The 27,359-nt window shown below is 41.5% G+C and overlaps 1 pseudogene; it reads left to right on the forward strand.

Annotated features, from left to right (window-relative positions):
• The first annotated feature begins 805 nt into the window (after positions 1 to 805).
• The window catches only part of LOC142055069 (small ribosomal subunit protein uS5m-like), a 71,150-nt pseudogene continuing 44,596 nt past the window's right edge, over positions 806 to 27,359 (forward strand).

Raw genomic sequence — 27,359 nt, forward strand, 5'->3', positions numbered from 1 at the left:
CCTGTCCCTGCACAGGGCAGCCCCAAATTCCCACCATGTATCTGAGGCATTGTCCAAGTGCTCCTCGAGTATTGTTAGGCTTGGCGCCGTGACCGCATCCCTGAGGAGCCTGTTCCAGTGCTCCACCACCCTCTGGGTGAAGAACCTTTTCCTAATACCCAACCTAAACCTCCCCCGCGCATCTTCCTGCCACAAGCGCAAGCATGCTTTGGCTGTCATTCTGAGCAGCAACGCAGAGCCACGGAGAAAAACGCTGCCTCTGAGAAGCCCGAGCCCCCACCCGCTAGAAGCCCTGCACAGCCCACTGCACCGCAGGTGCGCGAAAGGGGAACGCAACCACCGGAACAGAGACCGTAACCCCCAGGAAAACCGTGCGAGCCCCGCTGTTCACGCGAGGTTCTGTTCTGGGCAGAGCCCGGCGCCAGCCCCAGCGCAGACCCCGAGCTCCGCCGAGCCCCACGCCGCACCCGCAGCCCACACCCAGAGCTGCCGGCACCGGCTATTTACTTCAACCCCCTCAGGCCACGGTGGAGACCTGCTTCCCAGCAGCCCTCAACGCCCGCCCCACCGTCGGGCAGGGCCTCGGCAGCCGTTGGGGTCCTGCGACGGGCCTCTGTTGTGGAGCTGTTCTGACGCTTGCCTGTTGGACTTTTAACTGTGCAGCTGCTGGCGGGAAGGGGCCGGGGCGGTGGGGGCGTTTCAGTAAGTCTTCAGCCAAGTGTCAGCCGTCGGTTTTCGCCGCTTCGCCCTAGTTTTCCTCCGAGCCGGTGGCTCGCTGCCTTCACTTTCTCATCAGGCAGCGCGCAGGGCAGCTAAGCGCGGTGGCCTGTGGTGGGGGAAGGGGCCGGTATGGCGGCGGCGGTGGTGGCGATCGGCAGGGCGTGCAGCTATGGCGCCTTCCGAGCGGCGTGGCGAGGTGATGGGGGAGGACGCGGTGCCGGGGGCGCCTCCTCGGGGTGGGGGGTAGGCGGTCACCGCTCGTGGGCCCGTCTCCCGTGGCAGCGGGCCGGTGCGGGCAGTCCCCACGGGAGGCGGTGCCCTGCATGTGTGTGCAGGGAGGGCGGGCGTGCTGCGTCCCGGCCGCCTTCGCGCCGGTGAGAGCTCCCTGTGGCGAGAGCAATCTGTTCCCCTTGCGGCCAGCTGCCGGCCCGCTCTGGGGTCATAGCGGCGGGGCTGCCGGGGACGCGAGAGAGGGCGCGTCTGTGCGCCGGAGGCGGCTGGTCGCCGTCATACGTGGGTGTCTGTACACACGCGCGCTGTATTTTATAAGCCCTTGCACTGATTTTTCCCTCCACTGTATTAATTCCAGTGTGGAAAAAGTGCTTTGCTGTTTGTTGGACTCAGCTCCATCTGTGAGACTCAGCAATGGCTACTGTGGCACAATAATAAATGGCAAGTAATTAACTCGAAAACAACCCTTGGAGAAGCAAGAGCTGCTCTGTATGTGCGTGGATCAGAACACACCACAGTCGCATATATTCCCTTGTCTGTTCAATCGCTCTGGGTCCTACAAGAGCTAGATGAGAATTCTGTTTCATATTTAAACAATGTCAATGGGACTTTCCAAACAAATATTTTTTTAAAGCCTGTATTTTGCTAGGTAGCATGAACCTAGTTGCTCTTGCATGTGTTATTCTTCTCCAGGGCAGGAATTATGATTAATACCTTGTGAAATAACTAGCTTTACACTTGCATTGTCATTAGTGGGCAGGGTTGCTGCTGTCACTACTTATGAATTTCCATGTTTGTTTCTCCACATGCAGTAAACATGTACTTCATAAATGGCCTTTAGGCATGCAGATCTCACTCATCCTCGCCAGGTTTGGGGCAGGCCAGCTATGCCTTTGCAAACCTATATCACTCATCCCATCAGAGTAATCTGGGCAGTAATGTAGGCCTTAGGATAATGGAGTGAGGTGGTTTGCTTTGTAGTTCAAGTATTGTTTTCTTCCCATTCTGTCTGCCCTTCTCCTCTTATGTCTTCCTGGATATTTTTAATTGATAGGAATCTAAATTTGTTTTCTAGACTTGCTGAATTCCTCAGTAGCCACTTCTTTCTGGATTTTAATCCTCTGCAGTCACTTTTCAAAACTCTAACCTCTACTGGAAAAAATAATACATTTAAGTATACTGAGGAGGAAAGGCGAGCATGTATATCTTTTCCATGAAGGGTCAGAGTTGGCTTTGCATTTTTCCTTCAAAAGCTATGGCTAGAAAATTGTCTTTTGGTGAAGGAGAAATGATACTGTATAACTGAAAACTTTTGCTGGGTGGCATTTTCTAAATATATAGTTAATGTTTATATAGATTTTTTTTGACCTGCGTCCTTCTCGTTAGAGAAAATTTAAGTCTTTTCAGTATACAGTGTATACTGTTTAAGCAGTATACTGTATAAACAGTGAATACTGCTGAGGTTTTGACACAAACTTAAGGCTGTGTAGGTGTAGTTACTGCAGTGCCAGGGGCACTTTAACCTTTGTATTGCTAAGTACCCTTCATTTGCAACTTTCCTGCCTGCCTTTCAGCAGTTCTGTCCCCTTTCACCCAAGCTGCCCTGGCACTGTTGCAGAGCCTTTGGGACAATATTTTCCCCTTTTTCTCATGCTGTTGTCCTTATGACCTTGCAGCTGTGAATCCCTTTGGTAGGTTCTCCTGGGTAGCAACTGGTAGGAGCAGGAAAAAATTCTCTTCATCTCTTTGCTTTCCTCTGGATTGTTGGCATCCCCTAATGATAAGCATTTTGGATTCAGCTAGCCTGCATGTACCCAGTGAGGAGTCTAAAAGGGTCCTGATGAAAAGTACACGTGTACTGTGGGAACTTCTTACAGGGGGAAATCTGCAGTGCTGGAGACAGCTTTGGGATACATGCTATGTCTTTCTGTCTCCTTTTGTTTTCACTTTATCTCCAAAGCGATTTCTGTCGTTGGAGTCATTGTATGCCATCAGCTATGCATCCCGCTAAAAAATGTTGGTGAACCTGTCTCAGAATCCCTTATACAGCCCAGGTAGCTTGTGTGCACTTAAGTTCTAGGCAAAAGTCAGGATGAACTAAATTAATGCCTGTGTGTTCTCAGGGAAAGCTGGTGACCGAGGTGGGAAGAAAGGCCAGATTACATTGGTAAAAGTGTATTCGAGGTTAGTATTAGAACACCTGGAAGCTGGGCATGTTTTTTGCTTTCATCAGAGGAGGATGTCCCTTCTTTCTCCTCCACCATGAAAGGCAAAATAAAGTTCTCTAGGTTTTTGTAGCTTCTACAGTCCTCTAAAAACTTCCTTGCCTCCACTCCTAAAAAAAAAAATTTAAGCAGTTAATGAATTTCTGGTCTCTCTTCTTCCTCAGGGCAGTCTATAATGAAGTTCTGTAGCCAAACTGAGCATTTGGGAAGGTTTGAAAGCAGGCCAGTGGTGTTCCCTTGGAGGAGGGAAACATTTTTACTGTCTAGTCACAGAGTATATCCTAAAGAAAAAAATTTTGTGCAGTTAGGCCAGGAAAAGTAAAAGACTGCAACTGCTCCTAAATAATTTATTAAAATAATCTGTGCCTTTTCAGGTGTGACCCTCTAGCTCCTTCTCATTTGCTTACCTTTGTGTTCTGTGTTTAGCCCAGGAAGATAGTGAACCTTTCCATGTGCAGTGATTTTTAAATGCATGGTTTTAGCTTGAGAAATTAAGTTCTTTGCATCTAAAATTTTCCAGGGTAGCTGGAGGATTTTTTGTAAAAGCAGTTTGTATCAGCGCAAAGATTTAATTACTACATGGGCCTTTCTTGACCACTTATGAGATGATGTGACAAAAATAGTAATGATTTTGAAGTGTTGTCTCTGTTGTGATTGTTTGTATAGAGTGCGTTATTTCTGTGCATAACAGTTTCATTTGAATAAAAAGCAGCAAGCAAAATGTCAAACAGAGAAACCAGGCAAAAAAAAACCCCTTCACGGCCCATTAGAGGCTAAGTTAATAGTGCTTGATATCTGCAGAACTGCAATCTGGAATTTAATCAGAACATCTCTGTTTCCTTGTACATAAGCCTTTTGAGAATGCTGTGATTATTTCAGCTTAGAGCCTCCCATAGGTATATCTGGAACTATACTTGAGCAATTTTTCCAAAGGTCTAATTATAACCACACAATAAGCATCTTGATGGCTCTTTTTAAAAGGTTTTTTTTTGCAGTGCAGTTCTTACTGGTGAAACCAACTTCATGCAGTGTTTCTTTCTCTCAGCTATGGAACTTGAGTAAGAACAGTTTTCAGTATTTAATTCCTGTGGAAAATAATTATAGGAGTAGAGGGGATTATTACATTGTTGCCAATTGTTTAAAAAAAAAATTAGCACTCAGGCTTGCTGAACACTGCATTCGCTAGTAAGGTAAATATGTGGATGTCCCGGATGCTTACTATCTTTCAGAATGTTAGGTGATACAGCAAACAAATGGCAATGCATGTCAATTTTGGGCATTGTAGGTGGTGACAGATGCTGCACCCTGTGCATAAATCTCCTAAAAGTGGCATGTTAAACCTGTATGTAGCTGAAATAAAGGTTAGGAAAGTTATAATGAAACAGGTATATTAAAGTAGTAGACTTGTATATGAACGAGGGTGAGTGTTAGAAAGAAATCTATTAGGAATTTAAAGTTTGCAGAAATTAGACTGTTAACCCATTAGGTTTACTTTTCCACCTGTCTTGAGATTCACTCTTCTGTTGCAGCTTGTGAGAAGAATGAAATGGTTTTATGGATATATCTATATTTATACTTCTATATAATTTTGTATTTAGCTAGCAAAGGGCAACACTTAATAGTCAGTGCAGGGTTTTAATTGTAACATTTGTAGCAGGGAAGTAAGGATCACTGGGGAGTTAATGTTAGTGCAGAGCATGACTTAAATATAGTAAGCATGGGGTTTTTTTCTGCTTTGTTGACATGTCTTTTGCTGGTGGCAAGACATCAGTCCAGCATTCATGACCTGCCTTGCTTTTACAAACTTTTCAGTTTTGAATAGCTTATTGTAAGAGACATTTTAAATTTTAAATAAAAGTCCCATCAGGGATGTTTGGAGCATGCGTAGGGAATGGAGGATGTGATGCATTAACTGTACAGTACTTACATGTCAAAATGCTGTTTTACTGAGATGTGACATTTCAAAACTGTTTATATTCTATAAATATTTTATTCTTTGCTCTCCTTTCAAAGTGTCTGTTCCCTTGGTAGCAGTATGTGTAGAGGAGTGTGTGGGTATACTTTATTAAATACCAGCACTTGGTGTTTCAGACTTCAGGAATCATGTGGGTTTGGGAGGTTTTTTTTGCTGTGTCTTCCTCCTCCCTCTTTTGCCCTGCTGCAATACAGAGACCAAAACAGTCTCATCTCCCAGTGTCCAGAATATGGTCAACACAGCCCTAGGCTTTCCTAGAGATATAATTTTGATTGCCAGCTCAGAACTGGTATTCTCTCACTGCCAGTATTAAAAGTATAAATTGCTCTCACTTTCAAAGAGATTGAATCCTTAAAGAAAATAGGAGATTTGTCACTGGTTTCAGTGAAGTCTCACCCTGGGCTTTAACAACTTTTACAATATCTGACTATTACAATTCATTATAGTACCTTTTTAAAATAATGTTGGATTGCCAGACATCTTGAGATCAGTTGAAGATCATCTGACCTTTTTCTATCACACCAGTGTTTATTTGGCTGCTTCTTTGTCTTACATTTGACTTTTTTCCTCTTCTGTGCCCCAGCCCTTCTGTCAGAATTTTATTTCTGCAGCAGTTATTAATCTGATTCCACTGCCTCTTGATTCTTCTTACTCTTGTCATTTTGTCCTGGTTTTATTGCCTCTTTATAGACTTTTTTCAGATTTCCATCATTGTTTTACTCCTACTTTCATTAGCAAAAAAAAAAAAGGTTACCATCTTCTGAAACTAACAACCAAAACAAAATTGCATTGCAAATATTTTTGTTAATGAAGTAAACTGTCTAATACTCTCTTATGTTTTGTTTTCCAAATGAATGTATTGTTTCATAGGAAGAGAATTTAGAATATGCTTTTGTATTACAGAACTGGGAAAGAAACCATCACCTCCCATGCTAGAAGTCCAGAGGACCAATTCAAACAAAGCAATGACTTTCTCACTGTAATGTTTTGATGTACGTTTGAGCCTGGCCCAGACAGTTAGTGGTGTTCCTGATGTTCTGAATCTTGACCAGTTATTTATCTCATTTTAGCTAATAAAATGTTGCTTCAGTAGATAACTCAAAGTGAATGTCTGTAGAGCCAGTTTAACAAACAGGATATAAGAGGGGTGCTCAGCGATGGCAAGGCAGAAAAGCTAAATTGATTCTTTGCATCATTATTCACTGGAAAAAGAAACAAGAGATTTCCGTATGGTACCCCTTGGTGGTGATGGTGGTAAGAGTTAGCGGATATTTCTGAAATTAAAATAACTGTGAAAGAGGTTATGGGACAAATCTGCAGGATGATCGTTAGCAGAATCAGAAACTATTCACAAAAGAATTCTAAGAGAACTCCAGGATGAAAAAGATGAATTACTAATAAGAGTGTGTAACCTCCCCTTTGAAATTGATTTGGTACCTGAAGGGTGGAAGGTGGTAAAAATGGCACCAATCTTTTAAAAAAAGCTTGATAAAAATATTATGCATGCCTTTAGTAATGGAAAACTCAACCTTACAAATCTGTTGGAGCTTGGGTGTGTTTGCTGGTTTGTCTGAGAGAGTCAGTAGGATAACGGTGATCCAGTTAATGCACTACATGCATGGTTTCCAAATAGCTTTTAGCAGAGTTCCTCACCACAGACTTTTAAGAAGTTCAGCAGATGCGGCATATGAGAGGAGGTCGTGGTATGTTTAAATAATTCACTGAAAGGTAGGGATGAGTGTTGGAGCTCTTTTGTCAGATGGAGATCACCAGTGGAATTCCATAAACAGCTGTACTAGTTTGCATGTTCATAAGCTCACTGGAAAAGGGGTTCAGCAGCAAGGTAGTTAATTTTGGTGATGGTATCAAGTTATTTAAAGTAGAAAAGAAATGCTGACTGGACATGAGTGAATGGGCAATAAAATGGTGAATTAATTGCAATGTAGATAAATATAAGGTGATGAAGTTCTAAATCCCTTCATATCCAAAAGACTAAATCACAACTGGAGAAGACTGGTTCAAAGGGGAGGAGGGTCACCATGATTACTATAGCGATAGCTGAGTAGGCTGGAACTCCTCAGTCTTGAAAAGGCTTCCTGGAGAAGTATGAGAAGTCTGCTAGATCACATGTGGAGTGGATAGGAATTGACTTTCTCTTCTGACCTGATAACTATGCCATGGAGCTAATAAAAGGCAGGCTGAAAATAAGAATACTAAAAAGCACCTCGTTCATTATGTGGTCAGTAGTAGGTGTGTGGAACTCCTTACCAAGGAATGTTGTGGATGCAAGATGTTTACATGGTTCTGAGGATATCACCTCTACTGAAAATAGTCAGAGACTGAGAAACTGCAGAGGACAGTATTGTACATATTTGCTCACTTTTTACTCTTCTGCAGGCAGCTGTTTGTAGTGCTTGGTGGAGGCAGAATACTGAGCTGCTTAGGGCACTAGCCTGAACCAGTGCATCTGTACATAAATGTCCAGATTTTCTTTTCTCATTTTTCTCAAAAAAGTATTAAGACCTAGGAGTTGTTATGTCTTTGTATTAAAAGAAGCTTATTCAAGGAAATTATCAGTAGATGGGCTTATGTATGTGAAAAGATCATTTATAGGGCAACAGGAAGTATGTGAAGTGTGCCACTTCAAGTCATGTTTGAGGTATGAAAAAATACGTAAGTGCATGAAGAAGATGGAATTAGATTTTGCAAGTTATTTGGAGGCAGTTTCCAGCTGTAGGCAATTAAAGGGTGCAACAAGGGAAATTATAAATACTGCCACACAGTGCAATTTTAAATTAGTTGTAGATACACGATGTTATTTTTAAAAAAAATAAATTCTTTAATTGCATGCCATTCCAAAAGATAAATACCTCACATAATTTTAGTGACAATTATTCTCAGATGAGCTGTTAATTTAATCTTTTAGATTAACAGTTTGTCATTAAATGCATATTAAAAACAAAACAACTCAAAACTTGAGTGTTTATAGAGTTATTAACACTATGTAGTTCGTATTAGGAGAGGCTGCTAGTTCAGTAGCAGTTTGAAGTAAAAGGAAGTGTTTGGGTAGTGACTAGCATATTCTATGTGTCTCATACTATGACTAACTGATATGTTCTGCATTCTCTGTGAATTTAACTAGAGAGTTAAGAATCTTCTATTCCTATTTTTTGCTGCCTTTTTTTTTTTCTCTAGGCTGCTTTTTATTTTGTGAAAATTAATAGTTTTTCACAAAATTTTCATAATGGAGTTTTATTGTCAACTTTAACTTTTCGTAGAAGTAAATGACAATAAATTCACCTTTTAAGGCTACTTTCGAAGGAACTTTTTAGAACTTCCTGCTATGTTACCCCAGTTAACTGAACTGATTGTTATTTGCCTAGAAAGAGCTGACTTCAAAAAATGTATTCACAGAATCACAGGTTGGAAGGGACCTCAGAGATCATCTAGTCCAACCTTCCTAGCAAGAGGACAGTCTAGACAAGATGGCCCAGCACTCTGTCCAGACGACTCTTGAAAGTATCCAACGTGGTTGAGTCAGCCACTTCCCTGGGGAGATTATTCCAATGGTTGACTGTCCTCAGTGTGAAAAATTTCCCTCTCGTGTCCAGTCAGAATCTCCCCAAGAGCAGCTTGTGTCCATTCCCCCTTGTCCTCTCCATGTGACTCTGTGTAAAAAGGGAGTCTCCATCTTCTTTGTAACTACCCCTTAAGTACTGGTACATGGTGATGAGATTCCCTCTAAGCCTCCTTTTCTCAAGGCTGAACAAACCCAGTTCTCCCAGCCTATCCTCGTATGGCAGACTCCCCAGTCCTCTGATCATCTTGGTGGCCTTTCTCTGGACCCCTTCCAGCCTGTCCACATCCTTTTTGTATAGAGGGGACCAGAACTGTACACAGTGCTCCAGGTGTGGCCTGACAAGCGCTGGGTAGAGTGGGATAATGACTTCTTTATCTCTGCTGGCAATGCCCTTTTTGATGCAACCCAGCATCATGTTGGCCTTCTGGGCCGCAGCAGCACACTGTTTGCTCATGTTGAGCTTCCTCTCCACCAGGACCCCCAGGTCCCTTTCCAGAGAGCTGCTCTCCAGCCAGGTGGATCCCAGTCTGTGCTGCGTTCCCAGATTATGTTTTCCCAGGTGCATGATCTTATACTTTTCCTTGTTGAACTTCATAAGGTTCTTGCTGGCCCACTCTTCCAGCCTATCCAGATCTCCCTGCAGAGCAGCTCTCCCTTCTGGAGTGTCTACTTCCCCACTCAACTTGGTGTCATCTGCAAACTTCATCAGGCTACACTTGATGCCGTTATCCAGATCACTTATGAAGATATTGAATAAGATTGGGCCCAGTATCGATCCCTGGGGGACCCCACTAGTGACAGGTTGCCAGTTTGGGAAAGAGCTATTTACCACCACCCTTTGGGTGCGGCCCATCAGCCAGTTCCCCACCCACTGCACAGACCACTTGTCTAGACCGTAACACATCAATTTCTCCAGGAGGAGACTGTGGGGGACCGTATCAAAGGCTTTGGAGAAGTCCAGGTAAACAATGTCCACCACCTGCCCCATGTCAACCAGGCAAGTCACTTTGTCGTAGAAGGCCACCAGGTTTGTCAAGCATGATCTGCCTTTAGTGGAGCCAGACTGGCTTTTCCCAATCACGTGCTTCAATTGACTTGTGATGGCCCTGAGGAGGATTCGTTCAGTAACTTTCCCAGGGTTTGAAGTAAGGCTAATGAGCCTATAGTTACCTGGATCCTCCCTTGAGCCCTTCTTGCAGGTAGGGGTAACATTTGCCTTCCTCCAGTCCTCCGGGACATCCCCCGTTCTCCGTGACTTCTCAAAGATTATGGAGAGTGGCCTTGCGATGATGTCAGCAAGCGCTCTCAACACCCTCAGGTGAATGTCATCAGGGCCCATGTGGGGGTCAAGCTCGTGTAGTAATTCATATACTAACTCTTCCTTCACTGATAGCGGGTTGGTGTTTGGGTCAATCGGCAATTTTGTTCCCAAAGCCTGGGACCCTACAGTGCTGGTAAAGACTGAGGTGAAGAAGGTGTTGAGGACCTCTGCCTTTTCTGCATCATTGGTGATTGATTGTCCTTTTCTGTTTAACAGTGGGCCTACGTTTTCCTTCTTTTTCTGCTTGTGGTTGACATGTCTGAAGAACCCTTTCTTGTTATTTTTTATGTCTACAGCCAGTTTCAATTCAATTTGGGCTTTTGCTTTTCTGACTGCATTTCTGCACTCTCTGGCTATGCCCTTGTAGTTCTCAGCAGATAATCCTCCACTTCTCCATTTCTGGTGTGCTTCCCTTTTGGATTTGAGTAGACCCAGGAAGTCATGGTTGAGCCATGGGGGCCTCTTGCTCCGCTTACTTCCTTTTCCTTTGTAGGGGATAAATTGGCTTTGTGCTTCCAATAGAGAGTTCTTGAAGAATTCCCAGCTCTCACTAGCTCCTTTGTATTCCATGGAAGCCTCCTATCGAATCCCTCCCAAGTGAGCCCTGAGTGCGCTGAAGTTTGCTCTTCTAAAATCAAGAATCCTTGTCTTAGAGCTGACCTTCAGCACACTCAGCAGGATCCCAAACTCCACAATATTGTGGTCACTGCAGCCAAGGCTATCACTAACCAAGATATTACAGAGCAGGCTTTCTTGGTTTGTGAATAGCAAGTCCAGCAGTGCCTCCTTCCTGGCTGGCACATCTGACATTTGTATCAGGAAACAGTCCTCTATACATTCCAGGAACTTGGTGGATGACATGCAAACTGCCCTATTGTTCTTCCAGCGATGTCTGGGTAGTTGAAGTCACCCATCAGGACCAGGTTCTGTTGGCCAGAAGCTTGCTTTAGTGCCCCAAATATCGCTTCGTCGGCTTCATCAACATGGTTAGGAGGTCGATAGCAGATGCCCTCTGTGAGGTCCTGCTTGGAGATGACCCCTTTGACTTTAACCCAGTGGCATTCGATAGAGCAGTTGCAATCACCATAGTTGACTTCAATACATTCAAGGTGTTCCTTGATGTAGAGTGCGACTCCTCCACCTCTTCTACCTTGCCTGTCCTTATGAAAGAGCTTGTAACTGTCCATTGCGATCCCCCAGTCGTTTGAGGAGTCCCACCATGTTTCAGTTACTCCTATGATGTATTGTTCTTTTGTTGATACTGGATGGTAATAGAACATGACAAAAATCATGCTTATGTTCTGCTTTTAAAATCTAGCTGGAAAGATTGAATTTAGATGTAGTTTAGGAAGAGGTAGAATTTAAATTTTTTAAAATTCTATTACAATTTTCCAAATAACATGTTGAATAATTGATTTCAGGACAGTATAGCCCTTTTTAGTTGGTTGAATATGCACACTGTTTGGATTGATTGATTATGTAAGTAGGAAAAATATGGATTCCTTACTTGGATTCTTCAGAACCACCCCTCTGCTGGTCAATAAAAGAAAGTATATCTTGCTTTCATTGTTGTAGGTAAGCACCTGAGCCTTAGCAGTTATAACATGCTCCCTTTGGCTAATAGAATAGCAACATGTCTACGTTAGCTGAGCTACCTGGCAGAAATGCACCACCATGTCTGCTATATTGAAGTAATCTGTTCTGGAGATAAGAGCATGTGTAACTGGCTAGCTTGTAATATCAAATCCAGAGGGCCATGAGGAAGGTACTTCTGGAGGTACATTCTCCTTTCAAGGTGCCAGAGTAAGTCAGGTTCACGACTTTGCAGAATCACAGAATAGTTGAGGTTGGAAGCCTCTGGAGATCATCTAGTTCACCTTCCCTGCTCAAAGCAGGGTCAACTAGAATAGATTACCCAGGACCATGTTCAGCGGAGAGGAAAAAAAAAAAAGTTTTCTTATATTCAGATGGGATTTTTTGTTTTTAAATTTACGCCTATTGCCTCTTGTCCTCTCACTGGGCACCAATGAGAGGAGCCTGGCTCAGTCTTCTTTATACCCTCCCTTCAGATATTTATATACATAGGTAAGATCCCTCCTGAGCATGCTTTTCTCCACGCTAAATGGTCCCAGCTCTCTCAGACGCTCCTTTTATGAGAAATGCTCCAATCCCTCAATCATCTTTGTAACCCTTCACTGGACTTTCTCATAGAAACATACAATATCTGAAGTTGGAAGGGACTCATAAGGATCATCAAGTCCAATTCCCTGCTCTTTGCAGGACTACCTAAAACTAAACCACATGACTAAAAGCATCATCCAGACACTCCTTGAACACTGACAAGCTTGATGCCCTGACCATTTCTGTGGGGAGCCTGTTCAAGTGACCAACCACCCTCTGAGTGAAGAACCTTTTCCTAATGTCCAATTCTACAGTATGTCCACGCCTCTTGTACTGGGGAGCCCAGAACTGGACACGGTGCTCCAGGTGTGTCTCACCAGTGCTCAGTACAGAGGGCAACAGTCCACCTAACGCAGCCCAGGATGCTGTTGGCCTTTTTTGCTGCAAGGGCACATTTCTGGCTCATGGTCATCTTGGTGGCCGCCAGGATCCCCCAGGTCCTTTTCTGCCAAGCTGCTATCCAGCCGTTCAGCCCCCAGGATGTATTGGTGTATGTGGCTCCTCCCTGGGTGCACGACTTTGCACTTGACTTTGTTGAACTTCATAATGTTCCTGTCAGCCCATTTCTCCAGCCTGTCAAGGTCCCTCTGGATGGCAGCACGACCCTCTGGCGTATCAGCCAGTCCTCCCTGTTTTGTATTGTCCGCAAAGTTGCTGAGGGTACACTCTGCCCCACGTTCCAGATCATTAAGCAAGATATTGAACAGGATCATTGGGCTGATTTCAGATTTGGTTTTCATAGCATGTAGTATTTAATGATGTATATATTTATCACTTTTGATTGTGTCCAGGAAAATTATTGCATGTTTTTCTGCTAGAACAATATTTCTACTTTTGGAGGGTGCATTCTCACTGCATCAGCAATATTAGAAGCCTTCTACCCTTCTTTTCCTTGTGACGCTTTCTATTGCAATATTTCTTCCCCTTCTGCAACTTGCTTTATGCTTCAAGACAGAAGGTTCAAGTCTGATTCGCTTTGGAAAGTAAGCTGTATGAGTAAATAGTACAGTTTTTTCTTCTGGTATGTATGTTTTCAGGAAATGCTGTTTTAAAGAAGAAAATGTGCTGTATATAAACACCTGTCTGTCTTCATTCTCAGGGTTTTCTTCTGTGCCAGTGAAAGGGAGTTGCTGTTCGTATTCTAGCCTGGCATGGGCTTTCCAGACACGGTGTTCCATCTCTGCCCCCTGGAATGTGACAGTTGAGCAACGGAGACAAAGCAGTTTCTTCAATACGTGTAAGTCTCGAGTTGGATTAAAATTATTATCTGTAGTGAACAGAAGTAGGAAAGAAAATTTTGCTCTGGAGAGATACAGTCATGAAAATCTATGTGTTATAACCGTTTGTATCTATGCGAGTTACATATCTCCTGAAATTATAGTTGCAACTACAGCAATTGACGGAAGTGCATGAACAATGTCAGTTTATCATCTTTTAATAGCAAGCAAGGGCTTCATTTATGTTACAGTGAATCCATCTAATATATTTCATTGGATGGAAGGAGGAAACACCTTCCCCTCTGTTTCCTAGTCCTTTATTGAAAGCATAAATTGTGTGTTTATGTTCAAAATAATTTTTGAGCCACAGGCTCACCTGTTCAAGGTGTGCTGTCTCAAAATGAAATAACTAAAATGCAATACTGTGTTAAACAAAGGCTGTCGATAATGTCCTGCTAATTGTCTGGCCAGCTGCAGTATTTTCCTCCAGTCCTGAAAGGAATTACACACATGCTTAACATAATTGGGAAATGATGGCTGTTTAAATTCACTCTTGGGACTGTGAGCTGAGGTGGCTGAGGAGCCATTCCACTTGTTTTGCAGTTCCTTATCCTATCCCATAGTGGAAGAGAAGGAATAGTAAGAACATAGTCTAGGGAGGACATAATGGCAGCAGTTTGAGAGTCACAGTTTTTGACTGTTTATAAGAGCTCTGCAAAATTAGGCTTTCAGAAATGGTGGTGCCATCCTATTTTTCTCAACAGTGGAGAGGCAGAATACTGTATTTGCTTTCTTTACATTTGCTGAAGAAGTGGGGTTTAAGCAGTCATGCTGGCTGTCAGTTTGTCTTACCCAGTTAACTTTGACCATTGACTGATTTCAAACAACTGAGGGTAGAGAGGTCTCAGAAGACCTGCAGAAGGTTGCAGTGTGAACAAGAGGCTCTGCCTGGTAAAGGTTTTCTAAGGATGCCAGCTGCAGGAAAAATTCATTCACAACTTTTTCTTAGGCACCCAAGCAGTCACAAGGTAAGAATGTGTAAGGAGCTAATCACTGTTGTTATTTTGTTTATCTTAAATTTAAAATATAGTGCTGCAAGTGATTGCAATGTGATTAAATTTTGTAGGTTAGACGTTTCCTTAATTATGTTTACATTCGTATTCATAAAGTCTAGATGAGGTCTGTTTTACCAGGAATTTTGCCAGCTGTCTTGTTAAATGACTTAATTAAAGATGTTTGTAAGATGAGTGAATTAAAAATGTTTGTTGTGATCGCATCATTGTTTGACTTAATAAAATTTTAAACAGGTTGTATTTAGGCAAACTACCTAAAACTACTGGCTTAATTAATAAGATGTAACAGCTTGGAAGTATTTAAGTATACCTCCTTTATGTATTCAGCAGAGACAGTAGTCATCAGATTTGGAAGACTGAAGGTTTCATATTTCAAAGTACAGTTATTCTAAGAAGAGTTTCTTTTACAGAAGTCAAACCCAAAATCTTTAAAATTCAAATGAAGTAGATACTAACAGTATAAATCACTCATATCCTCTAGCAGTGCAGTTGCTTCAGAAGTGGTAACATTAAAAATGCAGATATGACCATTTTATGTGAAACAATTATCAGGTAAAATGTCAGCCAAATGACAGTCCTTTGTGACTGAGAAAGGTGACTATACTTTTCTATCTCTTTAGTGAAGGTTTACTTCTCTTCCATCATACTTTTAAACAAACATATTAACATGCTCTTGGTAGTAGGGTCATCTGTACCTTCAACTTAACTATTAAACAAGTTTAACTCATTTAAATAGAAGGAACTGCAGTTATCCTAGGCAGTCTGTGATCCTTACCCAGATAGCTGTCTCCTGCAACTCTAAGAGAAACAAACACAGGGTTTTATTCTTGTCCAATGACATGTTTCAGTGAGTTTGTCATGAAGTAATATAAAATGATCTTGTTATTCCAGGCTTAGCTTCTGTTCCTTCCTCCCTCCTTTCCCCTTTCCACCCTCCTCACTATGGAAAGCAGTTCAGTTTCCATTTACTTAACAATTTCACATGCTTATTTAGATGTGTGGAAAGGCCTGAGGTTTTTCAGATCATGTTTAAAAAATAAATAATTTCCTCTGCAAAGTCTTACCTCCTTTTTCAGTGCGTCTCAGTAGACCTGGTACTTGCAGATAATGTGTGGCTTGTGCCTGTTTCAGTCCAACTTTTATCTGAGACAATAGGGCAGGTCTGTTTCCCGTACTTCTCAGTACATTTATGTGCTCTTACGTGCAGGCACACACACTGGGGAAACGCCACCAGTCCAGACTTTCTGAACAGATGCTTGAGCTTCAGTTGTTCAGAAACACTGATAGGAAGTGCTGTATGTTTAATGGAACAAGTATGTATCTATCTGGCCTGTAGGTGAGGAAAATGTGGGATATAGACCATCTAAATTTGATAGCCACAGAATTGGGTTGAAGTATATGGGCTGTCATTCCTGAAGGCAACAAGAGGCACACAGATGTGCCATGAATACTGAAATGATTTGGCTGTCTCCCAGCCATAGGAGTTATCTTTGACCCCAATTGTCCAAACCAGCAAGCACAATTTTCTCAACATTCGTTGTGTATCCAAGTGTATGTGAGAATAAAGAACTTTTATTTGACACTGAGACTATATAAAAATTAAGCTTTCCTACTCACAGTATTGAAAATCCATTAGTAGTCCTTGGGAAGAAATGAAGAGAACCTAATTTCTGTGTTGCTAGGTGATGTTTCTTCTTAGGTTAGAATACAGAATAAGGAATATGATGGTTTTTCAGAGGTTATAGAACTAGAATGTTACAATCAAGGGAGAATCATTTAGACCGACAATATAAAAATCATACTCAGAGTAATACGTTTTGTCTGTAGAGGCTTTGATTTGCTTATGGAAGCAATTGTACTCAGTATAAATCTGTGTTTGTGTTCTGTGTTGGAAACAGCGGTTCCTGAAAGCCTGCTCCTTAATTATATCTTATATTAAATTTTTTTAGTCCTATGTGAGTTTTCTTTGGATTAAATTATTCAATTCTTCTGCCATTCCTAATTTAAGAGTCAGAGTGAAAATATGATTTTTTTTTTTTTTCATTTTTAAAGAATTGAGCACTCCAGGTAAATAATTACTGAGCTACCACTTTTCATTGTCAGTAGTAACATATGAAGAGTTTTGATGTTTCAGTATTAAGGATGTAAAGACCTCCAAATATACAACAGCTTGCTTTTTTTTCTTTTTTTCCTTTTACAAAGGCATTGAAGAATAGTTGGCTAATTGGCTTTAGTCAGAAAAAGGGGAGTGAATATTAAATGCCTTACTTGTAGTTAATTGTACTAAATGCCTTAATTGTACTTAATGGGAGGGGGGGCTATTTTATTGGGTTTTAATTTGTTACTGTTCAGTGTAACTTTTGTGAAGGCACTTGGCCTCTGGTTTTTATTTTGTTTTGAGGAAATGAACCAGGACAATGGCGTTTAGCTTTCAAACCTCACTGAAATCTCTGTTTTCCATATCCATCTGGTGACGCTGAGGCCAGCTTTGTAATAATTATTGTTTATTAAAAAAAAGCTGTGAATTAAAGCTTTAATAGTCAAAGCAACCTTCAAAAGATAGTAGCATTTACAACAGCATTATCATCTAACTTAAGGTCCTGGGTTTTTAATAAGAGGTTATGAAGAAAAAATAAAATTTCTCAGATGTTTGTCAGGATAATTTACAGCAGTTTTGGTTCTTTGTTTAAACTAACAAATTTTTAGTCTGTTAATGACTGGGTTTGTAGCTGGATTTATTCAGGATTTGAATTGTGATTAACCTGAAAATCCTATGTCTGCAATTTCCTGCTGGCATTGTGCTAAATTGCCAGTTTTAAAAAATGTGAAATCCTAATGCCAAGTGTACTTCGAAAGCATGCTCAAGGTTTGCCGTTAGTTTGAGTTCTTCACTGTGTCTGTGTAGCAGTATGAATGCATCTTTCAGGATAATATATTCCAGCTCCAGAAGTTTTGTTGTACTATCATAATGCAATAGATCTGTTTCTGGTTTTGGGGAAGCTGCCCAAAACTTTTGCATGCTATCCTATGGCAGTAATATATTATAGAGACATCTTTTTGCTGCCAAAAAGTTTTCAGACATGCCTAAACTAATTCTGTTCAGCAATCCACATAACAAGAACTTTTGCATTTTTTTATGATATTATTAAACTTCTATGAATAAGCAGGTAGCGCCTAAAGCTTCAGCCTTGTATTAGCAAAACCAAACAGAAGCCAGAAGGTTTGGTAGTAGATGAGGGTTTTTTTCTGGTTTCAGTATTCTGAAAATCCAGCTAGCAGTGAGAAGTAGAAATGAGCTTAAATTTTCAGTGGAAACATTTCATGTATGGGCTGTTCTAATTTTTAGTTAGTGAAGTTCATCTAAAACTATCTTGTATCTGTCCCATGGTACTTCTCTTACATGGCCTCAGGTTCCTCTTTATGGCCTTGCAATAGACCTTGTCTTTCTCAGACATTTTCAGTGTCCAGATTCTTGCAGTTCCACAGTTAGATACATCCTGCATCCAAATTAATTGACTCATTAATGCGCTGTCTAGACTGAATGCTTTATATTCTTTACTACTTCCTAGGTTTGAATAAAGGCGCTGTAGAGCTAACATATCCTCAGAAGATATCTTAAGAGGGTTGAGGCAGAGTTGTGAAAAGGAACACATATTTTAGTAAAGCAGCCCCTTTTTTAAGTTGTCACTTCGGGGGAGAAGGGGAGTTTTTAATCTTCTCATTCTCTTTCAGCAGAACTCAATACCAGATATGCATTATACACTTCCATTTAGAATGTAAGGGGTCTCTTTTGCAGTTGAAGAAGGTATTTTGAGTGTGGTCATTTAGGAAACTTGAGAGTAATCCAGCACTATATCTCATTTCTTATGGGTCCATGCTTTTCTGCTTGCAGACTGGGATTAGACAGGGAGTCAAGAAATGGTTATGTCACATAATGGCAGACAGTCGCAGTTTGGATATAAAGGAAGTAGCAAGGGCAGTTCTAATTTGGGATGAATGCACTGATTTTGACGAAACTGCTTCAGAATCTTGCCTATTATAAGTAATCCATCCAATATTAGTATGCCATTGTTCCACTTTTCTCTCATAAAAAAAAATCTATTTGTATTATCATCTGCACAGTATTCCCTTTTGAATTGTGGAGGAGAGGATTCAACCTATTAAAATAATTAAATAGTTTCCGTAAGTATCTTTAACCAGGCTGAGTGAGTCTTGAATTCAAGATTCCATTTGTAAAACTAACAGAAAATGCTCTATCAGAAGCATAACTTGTCGGGAATAACTGGTGATATGGACTGAGTTGACAGTCTCTGAACAGTATATGAGTTCAGTTAAAGTTTATGAAGGGATATAAAATCAGACTCCATCTTTGTTTTGGATGGTTCATTTCCATTTTGGAATTAAGTATTTAATGTAATTGTGAGATTGCCTCCAGCCACTAGTAAGTATCGCACTTGAAATTAAATGTTCACATGTGCAATTGAAAGTGACATCTAAATAATTTGCTTCATGTTTGATTCATGTTCAGCCACTGCAGTGAGTTGTAGGTTTTACTCTTAAGACACTGCTCTGTGTACATTTTTGCCTAGCACCTTTATCTTAAATGCTGTGTAGTTAAGGTTATTGTTATTAGACACTTTTTATAAGACTGTTGAGAGGGAAAGTAAGACATGGTAAGGCCCAGATTTAAAAATACAGTTGAGCACTCCTTTTCCTGACCTAAGCAATTTAAATTGCAGTTCGTTGTCAAATCCTCGAGGGTTAGCATAGTTCATGTAGGCTGCTCTGTGCCAGCCTCTGTCCTAGGAATCTTTTAAATACTAGTGAGGAGGGGGCTGGAAACAGAAAGCTCTTTCTTGGGAGTGTTTTTTTGGAATGGAATTAGTGAAAAAACAGACAGACATATATTCTTGCAGAAGTTGGGTTGGGTTGGAAGGGACCTTTAAAGGTCATCTAGTCCAACCCCCCTGCAGGGAGCAGGGACATCTTCAACTAGATCAGTTTGCTCAGAGCCCAGCCCAGCCTGACCATGAATGTTTCCAGGGATGGGGCATCTACCACCTCTCTGGGCAACCTCTTCCAGTGTTTCACTACCCTCATAGTAAAAAAAAATTTCCTTATATCTACCCTCCATTAGTTTAAAACCATTGCCTCTTGTCTTTCTGCTACAGGCCCTGCTGAAAAGTTTGTCTACATCTTTCTTATAAGCCCCCTGTAAGTATTGAAAGGTTGCTGTAAGGTCTCCCAGGAGCCTTTTCTTCTCCAAGCTAAACCACCCCAAGTCTCTCAGCCTTTCTTCATAGGAGGGGTGTTCCACCCCTCTGGCCGTTTTCATGGCCCTCCTCTGGACCAGCTCCAACAGGTCCATGTCTTTCCTGTGCTGAGGGTTCCAGAGCTGGACAAAGCACTCCAGGTAGGGTCTCGCAGAGCAGAGGGGCAGAATCACTTCCTTTTGATATTGATAAAGATTCACTTATCTCACTTTACCCTAACAATACTGTGGCATATACCTCTGTCGTAGAACAAAAGCCCCAAAGTGAATGAAAGTCTGCTTTGTTAATGGCTGTGAAGGACTATGTAGTGTTGCCAAATTTAAGTGAAACTAGGGGAAAGGTAATTCTGGCAGAGGGAGATCACAACCACCAACTTAAAGACCACCCACTCAGGAAACCTGCCAACCCAAAAGGTTAAGGAAGTAAAAGTCTCAAAATCATAGTGGGCATGCATAGTCATTTACATGGTAGGTGAAGAATTTTAACGAGTCATTTAACAGAATAATAATGAATATGTATTGGATTATTAATATCTTGTGTATAAATAACTGTTAGTTTCTGCCAGTGGTGTGCTGGTTTGTACCTTGCACCCATATCTGTGCATTTACATAATAAAGGAAAATACCTTGGCTCCATGTGTAAGTTGGGCAATGCACACCAGGTAACAGAGCCAAGTTTTTGGGGCAACACCTTTGTCTGCTGCCACGCTTCTTTTGATGCAGCCCAGGTTATGGTTGGCTGTCTAGGCTGTGAGCACACATTGCTAGCTCATGTCTAGCTTTTCATCCACCAGTACCCCCAAGTCCTTCTCCGCAGGGCTGCTCTAAATCCCTTCATGCCCCAGCCTGTATTGGTACTGGGGATTGCCCTGACCCAGGTGCAGGACCTTGCACTTAAGTCCTGCAAATCAAGTAGCTTTTGGGTCTGCAGATTCCAGATGGGTGTCTTGACTATTGAATTAAGTTAAAGGACCCTTTCCTTTGGATGAAAGGATCACCATCACTTCCTTTGCCTTCTCTCTCCTGTCCTGAGCCAGCTACATCTACCTCACTCCCCTTGCAAACTCTTCCTGGGCTTTCTTCAGGGAGCTGCTGGATCAAGCACCCATTACGCTGGCAACTATCACTACTATCAGTTTTTCTTGCCGTGTTGTCCTTGAGCAGCCACATGAGGTAGGCTATAATTGACCTGAAGTTCAGATTTCTCTTATACAAACTTTTAAACGTGAAAATTATTTCATCAGATAGTGTATGTGAGATATTACATTTATCCGGCTGTGCTGGCTGTGGATAGCTAAATACAAACACTATTTTTAAGCCATTCTACAGTCATTATTTTTTGTGTATTTTTAAAACAGCTGGAAATTCATATTAGTGGAATACCTCGAGTCCTTCAAGGAAGTTTCCTTTAAACCAAAATAGATTTAGCATTAATTTGAATTAAGAATTCTAAGTGTTAGTTGTATAAAATACAAAAATCTTCTCATCTGTTTTTAACTTTGGGTAACTTAATGACCTGATTGTTTGTTGTTGACTGATAGAGAAAAAAGCTTTAAGCTCAGTTCTTTAATAGATACTATTTCAGAATGTGCTTGCAAAGGAGCAAAAAAAGAAGCTGCTTCTATTGTTCTTCCAGTCTTATTGATGGCTATGAGTTCATTAAAAACCTGGAGTCTCTTTAACTTACACTGGTTCTTGGTTTTTTTGTTTCTACTTCATTGTGATTTTTGTCTTTGTAGGCCTAGTTTATGTGGAAAATAGGCTCTTTACATATTACTATTAGTTTTCAGCTTAGGTGATTTCTGTACTGTAGTTGTGTTCTGTAAGCTGCAACCTGTATATGCATCTTATATGCCTTATTAGGGAATAGATGCCTTAATAGGGAACCTAGAATTTGATGTTGAAAAGCTCTTCTAGCATATGTTGCCACTGGAAGTTTTGCTGTGGCAGTCATACCAGTGGTTGCCTGAGTATTGAAGTTTTTATTATAGACACAGGCTTAGGTTACTGTTCTCACCTTGGCTCTGAAGTTTTGAGAGTGAAGGCACTGTTTTTTATTCTTTGCTTCCCTAACATGGAACGTAAGGAATTTTTTCTGCTTACATGAGTTGGCTCAGAAAAATCTTGTTCTCCTCCCAGTTCTGTTACAGGAATTCTAGGCTAGGTTTTTTGTGCAGGTGGTCTCTTGGCAACCTGATTATAATTGTAAATCAGTTTGCTTCTTCAGGTGCATAAATGAGATTTATTTAGCTAATTGATATTTTAGGAGCACTTCATGATAGAAGAACTGAGCCAGCTTGAGGTAGCCATGCTTGAGCTAGAGGTTGGAGTTGGTGAAATCCTGTGCTGCCTTCAAACCTAAACAATTTTGTGTTTCTAAAGAAGACCGAGACACACTTCTCTGAGGTGTACAGGCAAGCAGCAAAGGGCAGTGAACACAAGTTTGGTCAAGGAAAATTCTGGTTATGCAGTAGGAAAAAGTTTTTTATCGTGAGGGTGCTTTAACACTGGATCAAGGTGGGGGCTCCAAATAGGTTGTAGAAATTCTTTTACTAGAGATATTAAAAATATGACTGAGCAACTCTCTGGCCATCTTCACATAATCTTGAAATTGAATTTAGCTTTGAGGTTGTCTCTGCTTTGAGTGTGGGATTAGATCAAGGGCCTCTTAAAGTCCATTGTAATGTAAATTTTTCTGTGAATCTGTGATTGCAGTGTATTTTACTCTTTGTACAGTGTTGAAGATGGGGAGTTGAATTTCACTAAAATGTACAAGGTGACACAAGTAGAAGCAACAATATGTTTTCATAACTTCAAATTTAGTGACTTAGTAACTTAGATCCAGTGGGGAGGGTGGATTGTGTGTGTTAGGAAAAAAAAATAAAGCATGAATCCCTTGTTCTTTAAAACTAATGGAAATAAACCATACACATGCTTAAGACTACAAATTATTGTGAATTTTTCAGGCTGTTTTTGTAACTAGTTAAAGCTTAAGATCAGAGTCTCAGAAATTAATGAGAGATGCCACTATTCTCAAGATTACTGTACCTAGCAGGAGAAAAAGGGCTTCAGAAGTCCAGATGGAGAACTTCCCACCATGACGGTGCACTGTGCACAGCTAGAGAAATTGTTGTTATTTACGTGCTGCAGCACTGGGGCCTATGCTGTTCCTTAAGTTGATTCAACAAATTCACCGTTCAAGATATTTAAGGATCACTCACCATAGTGAAGATGTACTGAATGTCCAGTGCTGCTTTAACTGTTCAAATACTGTGAACAACTGCATGTTGAATGTACAGTTGCAGAATTTTTATAAGAGATGCACAGTTGAAACGCTGCACACAACCTGTCAGAAGAAAAGCATTGCTTTTAGGGTGAGGAGTTCTGATGGCCACCTGGAAACAAGAGTGTGCAGAGTGTTTGTGTTCTCTAATTTCTCTAAATAACTTTTTTCCTGAATTGGCATGTTTGTCTTGCTCTTCGGTAATTGATTCTGGGCATCTGGTGATTGTGTAGTAGCCATGAAATTATAAAAAACCCCCCTCGTTTAGCATGGAAATTGTGAATGGAACCCGAAGTACCAAACAATCAATACATAGAGGCATCTTATTGGGACATTTTGTAGATTGATGTAATTTGAACACTGGTTCCTAAAAAATTCTTAGTTGTAAATTTTAATTTTTTCCCATAACGGAAAGGTACGTAACTTACAAGGACAGTGTTAGAGTGATTAATTTTCTGAGATCATCAGCAACATGCAGGTTAAACAAAGTACAGGACTTTCAATTTTACAATGATTCAGCACCCTGGCATGTGGCTGAGGCTTCATTTAATGGTGTAATTCACCATAACTAGCAGGTTTATGCATCAATCAGTTCTACCAGAAGGTAGCTGTTACTAGATATGTAGCTTTACCAGAAGTTTGAGAGTTTTGATAAGATTTCTGAACAGCATTTTAGTTATTGCGGTCTTCCATTTCACAAATGGAGGAAGTATCTGACCATAGTTCTCTTTGGCTTTGGAGCCTTGTTTTGGTTAAATTGGTAGAATAATGACAAAATTTGTTGTGATCCGTTATCAAAAATAAGAAAGTATAGGTTAAAAGCCAATGCTTTTTAAAACCCAAGGTTTTTTAAAAAATTAACTACTCATGGGCCTTTCAGGCTTCTGAAGAAAGCTGTCGTTTTACAAGGAAAGCCTAATGTTTAGTACTCCTGTAGTTAGGTCTGACAGAGAGGGTTGCAGTTGTCTTTTTGGAGAGATCATAAAACCCAGTTTAACTGGAATAATCCAGCTCTGCTTGTACCTCAGCAGTCTCAACACTTAATAATTTAATTTCATCATGTCAGTTCAGTGCCATGTTAAAAAGTCTTATTTGATGGGGTATTGATTTATTGGCAGTGGAGTTGTCACTGAGAACTTGTGTAATTTAAAAGTGAGTGGATTACTGTGTTTATCTTAATACCAGTATTAGATACTGGCTATATAGTCAGAAGTGGAGAAGGCCCTGGGGGTGCTGATTGACAGATGGCTGAACATGAGCCAGCAGTGTGCTCAAGTGCCCAAGAAGGCCAATGGCATCCTGGCTTGTATCAGGAATAGTGTGGCCAGCAGGAGCAGGGAGGTGATTGTGCCCCTGTACTCGGCACTGGTGAGGCCACACCTTGAATACTGTGTTCAGTTTTGGGCCCCTCAGTACAAGAAGGACATTGAGGTGCTGGAGCCTGTCCAAAGAAGGGCAACAAAGTTGGTGAAGGGTCTGGAGAGCAGGTCTTATGAGGAGCTGGGGTTGTTCAGTCTGGAGAAGAGGAGGCCTTGTCGTTCTCTACAACTACCTGAAAGGAGGTTGTAGCGAGGTGGGTGTTGGTCTCTTCTCCCAAGTTACTAGTGATAGAACAAGAGGAAATGGCTTTAAGTTGCATCAAGGGAGGTTTAGATTGGATATTAGGAAAAATATATTTACTGGAAGAGTGGTTAGACATTGGAACAGGCTGCCCAGAGAGGTAGTGGAGTTGCCATCCCTGGAGGTGTTCAAAAAAATGTGTAGATGTGGCACTTCAGGGCATGGTTTAGGCGGCCTGGGGGTGTTGGGTTGATGGTTGGACTTTATGATCCTAGAGGTCTTTTCCAACCTTAATAATCCTATGATTCTATGAAGTGTTATAAAGATTAACTTCATTATCTTTCTGGACTCTCAGCATATCCTGCTTTAGAAGGATGACTTAATACTAATTGTTCATGAACACTGACAGAATGACCTCTCTCTCTCAGCTTTGCCTGTTCAGAACAAACACTGAAATGCAACTGTCAGTAGTGAAGAATTTGTTTATAAGCTATCTAGGACATGAACAGACTTTTCACTGTCTAATACAAGGTTGCATAGTTCTTATCGGAGATGCGTGTCCTTAAAATGTTAGCCATAACAGTAGACTTTTGAAAGTACAACTATGTCAGAGAAGAGTGAGTATGGAATTGTTTTTAACATCTTCTATGATGTTAAAATCTTGATGTCAATCATGTCTTGTTCTACAACTGGAACTCCTACAAGGCGAAATTGTACAAATAAGTGCCATATTGTTTTCCCTACTCTCATCCTATTTTGGCTATACCTAGAGACCAGCTCTGAGGACAGGCCCATCATTTGGTTTTCGTACCTTTTTAATGCTTGGCCTATTCTTTATCAGTCCTTAGTGCTTCCAGTTCTGGTGAGGTGGTAGAAATATGTGTTTTTTCTAAGAACTTACGGAGCCTATACTGTTTTTTCAGAAGTGTCTTTCAAAACCAGCAGATACTGAATAGGAAAACTGTACGTTACAGTAGTGTCTTAGAGGCGTAATTTTAAAATTGTAGAACATGAGAAAAACCTTGCATGATCAGACCAAATGTCCACCTAACTGAGCATCCTGTCTCCAACACCAGCTGATGCTATGGGAAGAAAGTAAGAATTGGATGAGCATGTAGGGATGCTTCCTTAGAAAAACCTCACAACCTTCAGTGATTTGTGACGTGGAATTTTTTGAACGTATAGCTCTAGGTGGCTTTTTCTTCTATGAATTTGTTTGGCTACTATTGAGGCCCCATGTAAATGATCTGACAAGAGTGTGTTCTCTTTTCTGTAGATGGGTAAGCATGTGTTCCTCAGAGAAGGTAAGATAAGGTCAAGGAAATGCCCTCTGCACTTAAGCATAGTGAGGTTTGTGAGGCTTGGTTCCTAGAGGAGTTGATTTTTAAGCCTTTGACCTGCCTCCAGGAAAAAATGTCTCCTTGTGGTTATTAAGCAGTTGAGTTTAGACTGTGTAATTTATCAAGCAATTTGTAATAGAATACGTAAGCAGCACATTCCCTTTGCAGATGCTCTTTCATGTTTCATGGGTTTTTTTGGAGATGGTGGCAAAACTGTTGGTGTCTGGAGAAGGAAAGACGTTGAAATATCATACCTTTTATAGAATTCACCTGCTAATCATAGAATCATAGATTCGTTAAAGTTGGAAAAGACCCTTAAGATCATCAAGTCAAACTGCTAACCTATCCTCAAGAACCACGTCTGCCCTTCTTTTAAATACCTCCAGGGATGGAGACCCAACCACCTCCCTGGGCAGCCTGTTCCAATGTTTGACAACCCTTTCGGTGAAGAAGTTTTTCCTAATATCCAACCTAAACTTCCCCTGGCACAGCTTCAGGCCATTTCCTCCCATCCTATCGCTTGTTACTAGGGAGAAGAGACCGACCCCCACTTTGCTACAACCTCCTTTCAGGTAGTTGTAGAGAGCAATAAGGTCTCCCCTCAGCCTGCTCTTCTCCAGACTAAACAACCCTATCTCCCTCAGCTGCTCCTCATAAGACTTGTTCTCTAGACCCTTCACCAACTTTGTTGCCCTTCTTTGGCCATGCTCCAGCACCTCAATGTCCTTCTTGTACTGAGGGGCCCAAAACTGAACACAGTATTCAAGGTGCGGCCTCACCAGTGCCGAGTACAGGGGCACAATCACCTCCCTGCTCCTGCTGGCCACACTATTCCTGATACAAGCCAGGATGCCATTGGCCTTCTTGGCCACTTGAGCACACTGCTGGCTCATGTTCAACCATCTGTCAACCAATACCCCCAGGTCCTTTTCCTCCAGGCAGCTCTCCAGCCACTCCTCCCCAAGCCTGTAGCGTTGCATGGGGTTGTTGTGACCCAAGTGCAGGACCTGGCACGTAGCCTTGTTGAATCTCATACCGTTGGCTCTGGCCCAACGATCCAGCCTGTCCAGGTCCCTCTGTAGGGCCTGCCTACCCTCCAGCAGATTGACACTTCCACCCAGCTTGGTGTCATCTGCAAACTTACTGAGGGTGCACTCAATCCCCTCATCCAGATCATCAAGGAAGATATTGAACAGGAGCGGCTCCAACACTGAGCCCTGGGGAACACCACTCATGACCAGCCGCCAACTGGATTTGACTCCATTCACCACCACTCTCTGGGCTCGGCCATCCAGCCAGTTTTTAACACAGCGCAGAGTGCACTTGTCCAAGCCGTGAGCAGCCAGCTTCTCCAGGAGAATGCTGTGGGAGACAGTGTCAA

Source organism: Phalacrocorax aristotelis, chromosome 3 (genome assembly GCF_949628215.1).
Source record: "Phalacrocorax aristotelis chromosome 3, bGulAri2.1, whole genome shotgun sequence".
In the NCBI taxonomy this organism is placed as follows: Eukaryota; Metazoa; Chordata; class Aves; order Suliformes; family Phalacrocoracidae; genus Phalacrocorax; species Phalacrocorax aristotelis.